General features: G+C 37.9%; 1 protein-coding gene across 2 annotated transcripts in view; it reads left to right on the forward strand.

Moving 5' to 3' along the window:
* Nucleotides 1-364: 364 nt before the first annotated feature.
* Nucleotides 365-12,817, forward strand: part of SCEL (sciellin) — a 67,324-nt gene continuing 54,871 nt past the window's right edge. The window contains exon 1 of one of the 2 annotated variants that reach the window (XM_056488310.1): nt 365-575. The gene's annotated coding sequence lies outside the window, so the exon portion shown is untranslated. The remainder of the gene's footprint in view (nt 576-12,817) is intronic. The other variant, XM_056488319.1, reaches the window with a different exon arrangement.

Raw genomic sequence — 12,817 nt, forward strand, 5'->3', positions numbered from 1 at the left:
TCTATTGAGATCAATGGGATCTTTCTCTTGGCTTTAGGCAGCCAGGATCTCACTCTTGATGCTTATCACTCACGCTTCACCTTGCAAGCAAGGAAGTCATTGCAATTTAGGGTGCCTCAAAAAAGAGTCTGACTATTGGGCTGAGTATGAAGACAGTCTTTATGTGGCAGAAAGGCAGAGATAAACTTAATGCATCTGAAGTGCTTTAAAGTCAGATTTCTCTATCAGATCACTGTGTTTACAAAGCAGGGGGAAAGCTGGGCATGTCTGGATTTATCCCACATGTTGACTCACAGCTATCCTACTCAGAGCCAAAACCACTCCTAGTAACACTTCCAGTCACCAACAGCAACTGCCAGCCAGCAAAAGTAGATAACAGCAGAGGTAAACTTCCAGTCTGCTTTAGCCTGAAACTTGAATCTTGGTGGAAAAGGGATTTTAGCTGTTGGAAGTAGTAACTGGAGGCACATCAAGCATCCTCTATTCAGTGATCATGTCTTCAAAGGCTTTGTGAGCAGTGGAAGCTTTTGCATCTGGAAAGCTCTCCTGAGCTACACTCTTCCGTGCCAAAATTGGTAAGTCCATGTTGTAGCAATAAGCTTACCTGAGGAACTTAAAATGGGAACTAATTTGTAATAAAAAAAGAACATCTGTGCTTGACTTGCAGTGTTTTCCATATAATCTCTGTTTAATTTACAATTAGATTTTTCCCTGTACTTCTGCCATGTGTAATGTGGGCTCTCACTGTCCTGAAAAGTCCTTTTTTATTTCTTATTTCAGAAGCAACATTTGAATTCTTTAGGTTGCCATCAGGAAACTGCTCAGTCATGTAGCTAGACTACTAGAAAGTCACATTGATACAAAATTCAATCTCTAAATACTCAGCAGATTTGGAATAATAAGTTAAATTGAATGAATGCCAGTATCTTGTGACACTATTTCAAGCAGAGATGTTACTGAATGTACACAAGAACCACTTAAGGATGTATTTAACATTTCCTGTACTTCATTTAGGAATTCATCACCTTTCAGTTGTAAGTGAAGGATGAATGACACACTTTTACTATATTGCAAGGAGATTTTCATGCTATTTAACTTATGTCTTCTCTAAAAGATGACCATAATTATAAGGATTGGGATGACCACTTCATAAGGGACAAAGGACTGCGCTAGACACTATTTGTCCTATGGAACTGATTTATTTTTAAAACGATTTTCAAAAATCTTTGAGGAAATGTGGTTTAATTTAATGACAACTGGCACTGGCAGGTTTAATTTAATGGCAACTGGCACCGAATTCCTCAAAACCTTTCCACAAGCAAAGGTTTTACTTTATAATTGCATTTATATCTTGATCTATCTAACCTTCATTGAACAGATCATGCACAAACTTCCTTCAGGAAACTAGGTTTATGCACCTATCTGATATCAGCTCTTTGACTTTAGCTTAGCATTTGTTACTACAGAGTTTAGAAAATGTGTTGGAAATAATTTAATTTAATTTGTTTAATATATTTACCCAGTAGATAGAAGATTTTTTTTTTTTTTTTTGATCTGGAACAATATTCTTAGTTACCCCCAAGCTTCAACAGGTTTCAAGTTCAGTTCACATTCTGACTTGCATTCCATCAGTATGAATATTTGCTCTGGCATCTGAGCTGATTGACTAAGTCACCTCAGGCAGTTGAAATCTGCTTCAATTCGTAAAATTGGCTAGAGATATGAGTTGTCTGGCCTCTTCTTGGTAAAAAGGTGGGCATAGATGCAGAACTTGGACAAACATGCATAATGAAATTGAGCAACTTATTGGTAAACACCAATGTTTTAGCTAAAGAAAAAAGAAATAGAAGAACTTGGAAGAAGGGAAAATGAAACAGGGTAGAAGTCACAAATGAAACAGCATGTCATGAACTCTAAATAAAACTGGAGACATCCCTTGCTATTGTACCAGCTTCTTAACCCAGACCTTTTAAGCTCTGCAGGCAGTACTGAAAGGGTGAGGGATGACTAGGTCAGGCTCTTTTGAGACTGCATAAATCACGACTATGTCCTTTCAAGTGGATGGTTTTACACCATTGATCTTGGAAGTAAGATGAGAAGGCCTGAATGTGCCATCATGACCACGAATGCTTGGACCAGAACTGCTGTTGTTTGTCTCACTTCTGCTTTGTAATTTCCAGTGTAATGCCACATCATTCCACCTCATTTCTGTGGGATTTTGCTGCAGTTGCATATGGACTTTTCTGGAGCCAAATTTTCCACAGCCAACATAATATATAAAACATGGCTACCATCCAAAGCTAAATATTGTTCCAGTTCTCATTCCTGAGATGGAAAAAAACCCCCAAAACATTATGATAAAGAGTCTCCTAGAACTGTCTGATAAAAGGAGCAAAATTAGGGTAACTTCCCTAGTTCTGACTTTCTTGTTGCATAAGCAAGTGAAAGGAGAGCATTACATTTCTATTTTCACTATTTTATTTGCTTAGGATCTATACCAAGGAAATGGCAGCCAACAAAAGCAGCAGTATATTTTTAACATAAAAATCTGCAAAACTGCAATAGCAACAGAAGAAAGATTGCTGTGTGTCTAATTTGCATGGAAATATTAGAATAGCCAACAGAAATGTACCTGAGGACTCTGAATAAAGGTATCCCAAAATTTAAAGCAAGAAAATTAAAAATACATTTAAGAAGACTAAGGATATTTTCTCTTTATGTGAAAGAAGAGAAAATGATAGAAGCCCTCCAATAAAATGAAGTGGATGTTAGCTGCCATTCCTCCATTCTGGGATCTGTAATGTTTGTTGAGAAAGCTATTCCATTTGTTGTGCTGAAGGGTTGATAATGGGTCCTATTTTCATTGCTCTGTTTCCACCTACTGCTCAAAGTGCACATTGCACCAAGCTGTACATATGTTCTAGAATCCAGGATGGCAATTCGGTGTTGCTCTCTGTTTTCAGGGAATCTGCTGTACAAATAAGCAAGAGTAAGATTAAATAGCACTTTTATAAAAAAGCACCAGTTCCCAGAATAAAGTCTGTCCAGTGTCTATCTTCGCTGCATGATCTGTGCAGAAACAGGAGTGTCAGTTATTTGGTTTAACTCTTAGAATCCCTCTTGTGGATGCTTTTTTTTTTTTTTTTTTTTTTTTTTTTTTTTTTTTTTTTTTTTTTTTTTTTGTGGAAGTTCTCTTCTTAACTGAAGATGAATGCATGTGAATACAAAGGACCATACCACAGTAATTGAGCAGGACTCATCTGGATAGTCTTTCCCCATAGAGCTCAGGTTATAGAGTACCTTTCACATTTTATAACAATCATAGCTTTTTAGTAACACAACTGGAGGATTTCAAAATTTCATGGTGTTGCAGGATGAAAAAAAGGAGAGATTTTGTGATGGACCATAAAATCTGTATATTTTTCAGGAGGTTGAAAAGAGGTAAAGACTCAACTTGTGGATTTACCTTGTCAAATGTAGCAGGAGGCTTATGGACAGATACAAGCATGCACACACTGGACAAGTGATATTTTAAATTGCTTTCAGGTTCTAAGGCAAAATTTTTATGGTATATATGCTTATAAAAAGCAAAATAGCTAAATAAGTGTTATCTGTACCACAGGCACCATCTGAAAAACACAGGATGGTTATTTCTCCTTGTGTCTGACGTGGGAAGATGGAACCACCTGTTTCACAATTTGTAGTTTGAACATTTTCTTTAGGAAAATGGCTTGAGCTCCTGCTTCTCCCTTGTGCTTTCTCTTTGAGTATGTGCAAAATGTGAACGAGTTATTGCCCAGACTAAGAAACTGCAATGGCCTTGGTTCAGGAGAGCATAATAACCTCTGGTTTAACAGGTAGGAGGCAGCACAGCTGTGGCCACCTTTTCCTGGGTAAAAGCAGGGTACTAATCATAAATGAAACAACATCTCATAAACTCTGAATAAAAATGAGAGACCCCTTCATACTACACCAGCTATGATAAGATTTGCTTTATAATAAAGCTTCTGCATCTCCTCTGGTTTATTAAGTGCCCAGCATTGACTGCTACATTAGGCCACCCTAAAAACCTGTATTGCACCAAGCTCCTTTCAGGTCTTCTGGATACTCCTCTCCCAGTCTAGATGTGAGACAGACATCAAGCTATTTGCTTCAAGCCATGCAGATACCTCTGCAGAGGAATATATGTATGTCAGTAGGGAACTCCGAATACAATGATCTGCTTACAGAATTTATATTTTTCTGGGTAGAGGCAGAGTTTTTTACAGTTTCAGTTTTAGATTTAAAATTAATTTTACAGAACAACTTGTTTAACCTTTCAAAAGACTAAGTGCTTAGGACTGTGTAGGTCAGCATTTTTCTAGCAGAACCTCCTTGTTAAAATACTGTATCTTTTTTACCACTGTGAACATTGCTATGAGCCCTGAGCTACAGAATGGTTTAAGTTTACACCACTTCCTGTTGTGCAACCTTCTTATTTGTATAGTAAAATCAAAATTTATTTACAGTCAAATTCTCCTTATTTGTGAAAGAATATTAATTAAATAGTGCTTTTGATGAGGAATGCATGGGGAGGTGTAAGTAAACAGTACTATTGTATTGTACTCTTGCTATCTGAGCTCCCTATCCCTGAAAGAAAGTTTCCTGCATTGAAGCATAGATTTGCTTTGGTTTGATTCCTTAAATGATCTGGCAGGAAATGCAAACTGGGGAAGGGATTGCTGTGGATGTAACTCTGCAGTACAGAAAGCAGCCCTTGAAGGGGGCAGGGTCTGTATGCAGGGTCTGCGAGAAAGGCCCACCCACCTGGTAGCAGCTGTTCTTCTCTTGGATCATAATAAGTGAGGGGCTGTTTTGTTCTCTACAGTTGCCCAGACAGGTGAAGACTGTCTGAGTCTGTATTATTTCAGACAGAGTGTGTCTTTCCAAGGGGATGGAACATATGACTTTGTTACAGAAGGAAAAAGTACTGCTGTGTCTGAAAGCAACTATAAACAGGTGCAAGCAAAATAAATTAGTTTTTGAAAGAATGTGAAGCCTCAGTATTATCCAAGATAATTAAAATTAATACTTCTAAATAACCTTTTATAATAATATCTTTAGTATTTCTTGCCCTATCATCCTTCAAGGAACTGCTCTTGGCAAAATAAAAGCTTATTTCCTTGGAGGACTGTATTTATGTAAATACTTAATAGATTGTGATTAAATTAAATAAGCACTATGTCTCTTCTTCAGACTTGTCTATATAGTCCTATCCTGTGATCTTTGCACTAATGAGTATTTGGATGAAAATATAGTTTTGTTTTGGGTTTGATTTTTTTTTTTTTTGAGAGAGAGTGTAGAAAATTAAATCAAATAAATTATCACATTTAAAAATGAGGGGTAACTCTGCTGCAATATTTATAACATTTCAATGCTTTCAAAAGCATTTAAATTTGAATCACTCTTTCTGTTGCAAAGGCTGGGAGGGAGAAGCACACTTCTGCTTTTAATGTTATCCTTTAGAGAGGCATGGACATACTAGATTAGACCAGATTAGACCATTAGACTAGATTAGAAGTTCCAGGCAGTAATTTGTTTCTGACAGAGCCCAGAGGGAGATGCTTCATAGGAAGGTGCAAGGACCTGCAGTCAGAAGTAAGGGCACTGCTCTTCCTCTGATATTAAAGTAGTAAATCTGTCCATAAAGCTTGAGCAGCCTCCTGCAAATTCATCTTGTGATGCCAGAAATAATGAATAAACCCTTCACATATTTTTCTGTCTATTGCACTGAGTGATTCTGAACTATGGCAGAAGCTCTCAAGTCTGATTCTTCTTTGAAGCTTCAGCATAACAAAATGGAATGGCTGCTGTAACTTGAAGGGGCTGGGAGGCAGGGGCAGCAATAGCTGGGGCAGATCCCAGTCCAGGACCTGTAACAATTGACACCTGGACATGCCTAGGCATGTTTACTGAAAATCACTCTCCACCGAGAGAAGTGAGCAGATATTTCCTTGTGTCTGTTAAAAGGGAGTAATCTAATCCCTTGTGTTTGATGCTATTTGTGATTATTTCAGAATTTGCACTTTTCTTGCTCTTAATCCCAACTTTCTCCCTGAATTTATGGGTAGAACTTTCAAAGGTCTCAACAATAAAATTAAAGAAGTTCGAGGGAGGTCAGACATAACCAGAGGATATGTGACCTCATCACACCAGTGACGTGTCTGCCACTTACACTCAGAGCTGAGTCAGGCCATCTCTGTCTGCCTTAAATAATACAAGGAGCCAGAGATTCCTGATTATGGAGCCACCCGAAATTTCCTTTCCCTTTGTGCAGTCACCTAGGAGTGGTCAGTGCAGAATTACTGAGAGCAGAGTCTCTCTTACACCTGGCTTGCAGGTGCCTTCTTCTGAACTCTACCCATCTGGAACTGGAGACAGGTGGGTGTTCACAACCATATCCTCAAGGTACAGCCTAAGGACCACTCCATTAACTAAATTGATGAGAAAGTAATACATGGGACATGTGGCCACCTTGGGATCAGAGACTCTGCATGAACAGCCCAGGGGCCAGAACCGAGACTCCTCCCAACTATATGGTTGCACAATCTTCAGGACAACTATAGAGAAAGCTTGTCAGGTGGGGCTTTAATTTTGTACATGACCATATTTAAGCCCAGTAAACTAATATTTATGTTATACATACATTAAATTTACTGTGGAATTAAAACACATAAAGTAGTGCTTAAAGTTTCACTCATCTGCATACTATCTATGAAGTCTGCTTCTACTGTGTTTATATTCACCTGAATGCATATTCTGTACCTTGTTGATAAATCAAAGCAGTTGTGTATTTTACCTTTCATAGTAGTAGTGCTAATGAGATACAATACATCTGTACTCAGATTGGCTTGGATGTTCATCACAGAGAAACTTCTCTAGTGCTTACACAAAACTGTAAGTGATTAAATACCTCAGTGGAAATACTGCAATAAAACATGCCTATTTATTATGTTCATCTCCTTTGCTTCTAATACAAATTTATGCTTACAGTTAAACATCTTCCTGCGTATGAATTTTGGATTTTTGGCTTCTAATATTCTTTCTTTTTGCAAACTTTTTAATAGTAATTTCTGCCCAACAGAAGAATGAAAATGTATCAGTATATTTTAGTAATTACAAGAAATTATTTAGAAGGCAGTAGTGAAGATGGTTTACATTTCATTGACTTTATAATTATAGAGTTGCCAATGTATGAGTGATTACCTCCTTCCTTCTTGCTTGTTATTAAATGAAGGGTTCAAGGAAGCCCTTCATTTTTTTCTACAGGGTTGTCAGAGATGGGATGTGGCAAGAATGGGAGAAAATGAGGAAGGAAGCAGGTTAATGCTGTCGCATGAAAAGATGTATATAATTAAAGAGAGAAAGCATGGGCTTTTTAAAGTTACTAATTCTGGCTTGGTCTTCCCTCTAGGGTAGTAGCAATTTATATGGTGTACATGCTGCTCAGGGAGAAGAGAAATTGCCTTTCATCACAAGAAGCAGGACGCTCTGTGCTTTAGATGGTTGGATCTAATCTGGTAAAGCCACTAGTGCTGTATGCCAGGGCTTAGTACTGGGACTGGTACTGTTCTCCATATTTATAACTGATCTGGACAAAGGAGCACAGTGCATCTTCAGCAGGTTCTCAGATGATACAAACTGGGCAGACTGGCTGGTGTGCCAGTGGCTGTGCTGCCTTTCAGAGGGACCATGACCAGCTGAAGAAGAGGGCAGGGAGTGGAGGAATACCCCCAAGTGCCAGTACATACTGGGGACTCACTGGCGGAAATTGCTTTGCTTAAAAGGTCCTTGGAGTGAAAGTTTTCAGGAAACAGAAAACTAGATGACCATGAGCTACCAACACACCCTTCATGGAAAAAAGGGAAGAAGCTTCCTGGACTACATTAGTAAGAACATTGCCAGCAGGATGAGGAAGAGGATCCTTTTTCTCTTTAATATTGGTGAGGCCTCATCTGGAGTATTATGTCCAGTTCTGGATTACCCAGTACAAAAATGATATGGTTTACTGGAGTGAGTCCTGTGCAGTGATGATTAAAGCACTGGAGCACATTTGACTACTTTGGAGGTCAGACTGCTTCTTTTAAAACTAAAGTGATAATATTCAAATCCCATCCTCAAATTTTACACTTCCCAGCAGTTCCTGAAAGATATCAAAGACCATTAATATGAAAAAACATGTTGATATCACACAAAGTTACTCCATATAGAAAAGGACATGAATTGGTAATAATTGGCAAATTAACCACATATACCAAATTATGTTTTTACTAACCTTTCCCATATGTAGAGATCTGAACAAAGTGTGATTTGTAGATGAGAGAAAAGCTAATGGAGTACTTCAAGAAACTTGGGACACCCTCAGAAAGGCCACAGATTGTTCCTTCTAAGTGTTAGAGATTGAAATCCTGTGGGAGACCTCTTGTATTAAAAACACTGTAGCTGTAGCTGGGCAGGGAAACTACTAGTAACAATCACTAATAACAATATGACTGAATTTAGAGAGAAGTTAAAATATTGGTTTTTAGGGTTTTTTGTTCCAATTGTTACTAAATTAAGGTGCTAACTTAAAAGAGCTGGTTTCCTGAATGTTGCAAACCACTCAATCACACTCTGGAAATGGAATGGACCTAGCCTACCTGGAATATTTTTTTCTCTTCTTACTTTGCTTCAGTTCTTTTGATTATGAGACTTGAAGTGAATTAAATCTTGATGTTTGGTGATCTGACCAAGGCAATTTAAGGGACTGGTTGGAGAGTACGGCCAAGGGCAGGACAGGCCAGGAACAACTGTTACTTTCAGTGGGAATGTGGTACTAGATTAGTTTAAACTGATAAAGAAACCTCACCCTTGCTGTTCACTGTAAAACTATTGTCAACACCCATTTACTGGATCACTGCACTGTACAGTTAGATAAATGATAGAGATACTGATTCATGAGATTCATGACAATCTCTGTGGTGTTTCCCGAACACGTAGTCCCTGCAGTGATACCTTTGGCTGTTTAGGAGGCTGACCTTGCAAAATCCTGAGAAAAAGTTTTATTGAGAGGCTTTAACTTGCCCTCATGCCCAAACTTCTGAGTATTGCTTGTTTTCATTGTCTTCAAATCACTTGATTGTCTTGTTTGCAACTCATCAATCCTCTTTTCTCATCCTCTGTGTTTGCCTTTATTTGCTCCTTCTGCAGCATAATTCAGATATTAATCTATCCCAAACACAAGCCATGTAGATGGAATAGCTGACATGCCATGCATTGTACATGGCATAGTTCTCATGCAACATCACTGCTCATCCTGTCTCTCTTCATTTGATTGCAGTTTTTCTAAAGTGTACAATTTCCAGACAAAGAATTCTCTATTTTTTACACAAACACCTCCACCATTGCTTAAAACCAGTAGGATACATTACTCTTCATTTACAAGGATACTGTTCTTGAAACGCTTCATGAACATTGCCATGGAGGATTTGCATTGTCAGTACAAGAAATCAGACTGATCTTTGACCTTTGAGAATCATTCTTGCTTACTTCAATTTTTCTCTTTTACATATTTTTCCATCATTCTTTTTTCAAATCCACTTTAGTTACTTTGATACCTGCTTCCAAATTTCAGTCTCCCTTTGCTCTGTGTCTTCCAAATAGTGGGACTTGCAAGTCACAACTCCATTCTGCCCTTTTTATGGACTAAGTGTTTGGCAAACAATGATTTGTGTGCATGTCGTGGTGCTCCCTTATTACCTTTGGAAGAGGGAATTTAAAAGATGTATTTACTCAAATAACTAAATACTGAACAGGCTTCCTGGGAAGAGGTCATGACACAAAGCCTGCCAGAGTACAAGAAATATTTGGACAATGATCTCAGGCATGGGGTGTGGTTCTTGAGGATCTCCCATGCAGGGCAAGGAGTTGGACTCAATGATCCAGTGGGTCCCTTGCAGCTCAGAATATTCTGTGAATCTACTGGAACTTTTGGCATTCTTTTACTTTATAAAATTTTGAATAGCACTGTAAGTAATATAGCATAATGCCACAGGAGAGATAAATGAAATCAACAGATTTACCAGCTTTGGAAAAAAAATCGATTTCAAAATGCTGCCTAGAGAATAAGATTGAATCCTTCCAAACAACGACTTCACTGTTGTTTGCAATGATGGCAAAAGTTATTTGTATATACAGAATTTTGTATGTACACTCTGCTCAGCTGATTCTATTCTCCTAAACAAGCTATCGAAATGGATATTCCAGATACCTCTTGTGAAATCTGTTTAAGAAAATTTACTCTCATTTTCAATTGGAATTAGCCTTAGTTCCAGTAGGATATCCAGAAGAAGGAAATACCCTCTAGGTCTCCAAGGCTCAAAATCAGTGCAATGTGTATAAAAGATTTAAAATTATGTCCATTCTCCATTAAAAACTTCTGAGAAAAGAAAAAAGATTTAGGTTCGAAGTCATGGGACATTTCCAAGGTTCCTGGGAACTTGAAGCCCAGACTTTATACTGGGGAGTTTCAGACCTTCAAGTCATGGCCCCAGCAGCACTATCAAATAACTATTGTACAATTCTGAGCAGAGAACTGTTTGATGCAGAAGCTGCTTGTCCTCACCACAGCTATTTTTTGCAGAAAACCACAAGATTTTGCTGGCTGAACTGAATGTGTATTGAGCTCTCCAAGGAGTGCAAAGACCAGCAGTTCTGGCAGTTTCGTTTCCCCACTGGTGGCAAAAATAAAGAAAAAAGGAGAGCAACAGTGTGACACATAACTGCTACACTGGATTTTGTGGTATTGCTTAAACAGAGAGTCAATGTGCAGCTCAGCTGTTTGTAACCACAGAAACAGAAAATGTTATTTGGAAGGAGGGAGGATGTACACCAAATCTACTATGCCTCAAACCTGACAGTGTTTCTTTAAAATGTTCTTAAACCTGTTTAACACACCCCTACTTTTCACCACTCCCTGGGAACATGCACCACTTATAGCAACTTGTAAATCAAGAAAAACCAAACCCAGCAATTTATTCTCCAGTGCGCACTGGATATTTTCACACACCCAGCTTGGCCATATAATTAAGTTACAACAAAGCTCACTAGCTTGGAGCTTTCTGCTTCAACCTAAAATGAGTTCAGCACTGTAAGTTTAGAAGTCTCAAATATTCTGGGGCAGAATTGCTTATTTCAAAATTATACTAAGAAAACCAAGAATATACTTAGAATTCAAAGAATGTGATTATGCACAATGCTATGAGGTTCTATTCACAAATTCACAGAAGATGGCAAAACTCATTTATACTGTTTTATCTGAAATCAGGGATCTGAACACAGTGAAAATAGACACCTATAAGTGAAGCAGTTAAACCCCCAAATTCAAGTCTTACTGTTGCTATAGCTAGAGGAGTTAAATACAGAAAAATAGTACATTTTTTCTAAGAATAAAAGTAATATTTCCTTAGTATCCATGAATGAAAGGTATGAAAGGAAAGCACTTTTTTTGTTTTTCTCTCTTCTCTCTTCTCTGATCTTACAATTTCTTTGTATGTCAGACTCCTACATGGACAGATTACAGTTTTCTAGACACACTTTTTTTGTAAGGGGCCACAGTGCAGTAGGGGAGTACATTTTTATAGATGCAGTACTGTTGAGGCTGCAGAATAAGCTTTGCAGCTTGAATTTTGTCTAGACAGAGAGAGAAAAAAACCCCTGCATCCTTGTTCCCTTTTCCTTTTAATTGGACAAGAAGCCATTGCTTTCTGCAAGAGAAAAAAAACTATTTGAAATCCTGCCATGACATGGAATTCATTTGACATGTATAGGTATGTACAGTGTAGATGCGTAAATCCGACTTGTCATTTTTAAGCTTCGTTTCAAAACAGTGGAGAGAAATAGTAACTTCCACAGCCAATCCTCTGACCTACTTTAATCCGTATTTATGTCTGTGTATATGTAATCTGAGATTCCTTTAGTGGTGTCTTGAGGGATAAACTTGGAGATAGGAGCCTAGCTTTTGATGTAGCCTAGCTTTTTTTGCCTGTGATGGAAAGTCTAACCCAGCTCTGAGGAAACAAGTGCTTGAAAATAGATGTCATTGGTCTGGCGTCTCCTTCATTGAGTAGAATTCAAATTATTTACTTACACATTAATTGGCATTTAGGTCTCTCAGGCTAATAGCCTGCATGGAGATCCCGAGAAGCCAGCACCTGAAATTACTGGGTTCTTCACATTATGCTCTTACTGCACCGTGGCGGGATCTGGAGCCTGAGGAACTTATCTGGGCCTCTGTGATTACATCCAGATAATTATAATTCTGTTCTGATTCTTTCCCTTGTAATATCACCCAAATTATTAAAAAATCATCCAATTTCAAAGCCCTGCCTTGTTTTCATTTCATTTACCAACAGCAACAAAAACAAATGTAAAAAATTTCAATTCTTCTTCACGTAGTGAACATTAAAACTCATGTAAAAGTTTTTTCTGGCAACATTCTTTCCAAAGTACTCACAATTTGGAAAAAAATTTTTAGAAAAATATAATTTACTTCCAACTAAAGGGAAGAAGAAATTGGTATTTAAAATGTACTGACTTCGATACCAGTCTATTGGCCAGTTTATATCAAAGGAAAAGTATTTTGAAAAGGCAAGAAGAAAGCTCAGTTCTTTCTTCAGCTTCCCTGTTTGCAGGTAGGTTAATTTAGGAAATGTATTCTCCTGACCTTCACATAGTTCACATAGTTATTGAAATCTGCACCTGAAGTTTATTCCAAGGAAGATACTTGGAAATACTACTA

Source organism: Oenanthe melanoleuca, chromosome 1 (assembly GCF_029582105.1).
Source record: "Oenanthe melanoleuca isolate GR-GAL-2019-014 chromosome 1, OMel1.0, whole genome shotgun sequence".
In the NCBI taxonomy this organism is placed as follows: domain Eukaryota; kingdom Metazoa; phylum Chordata; class Aves; order Passeriformes; family Muscicapidae; genus Oenanthe; species Oenanthe melanoleuca.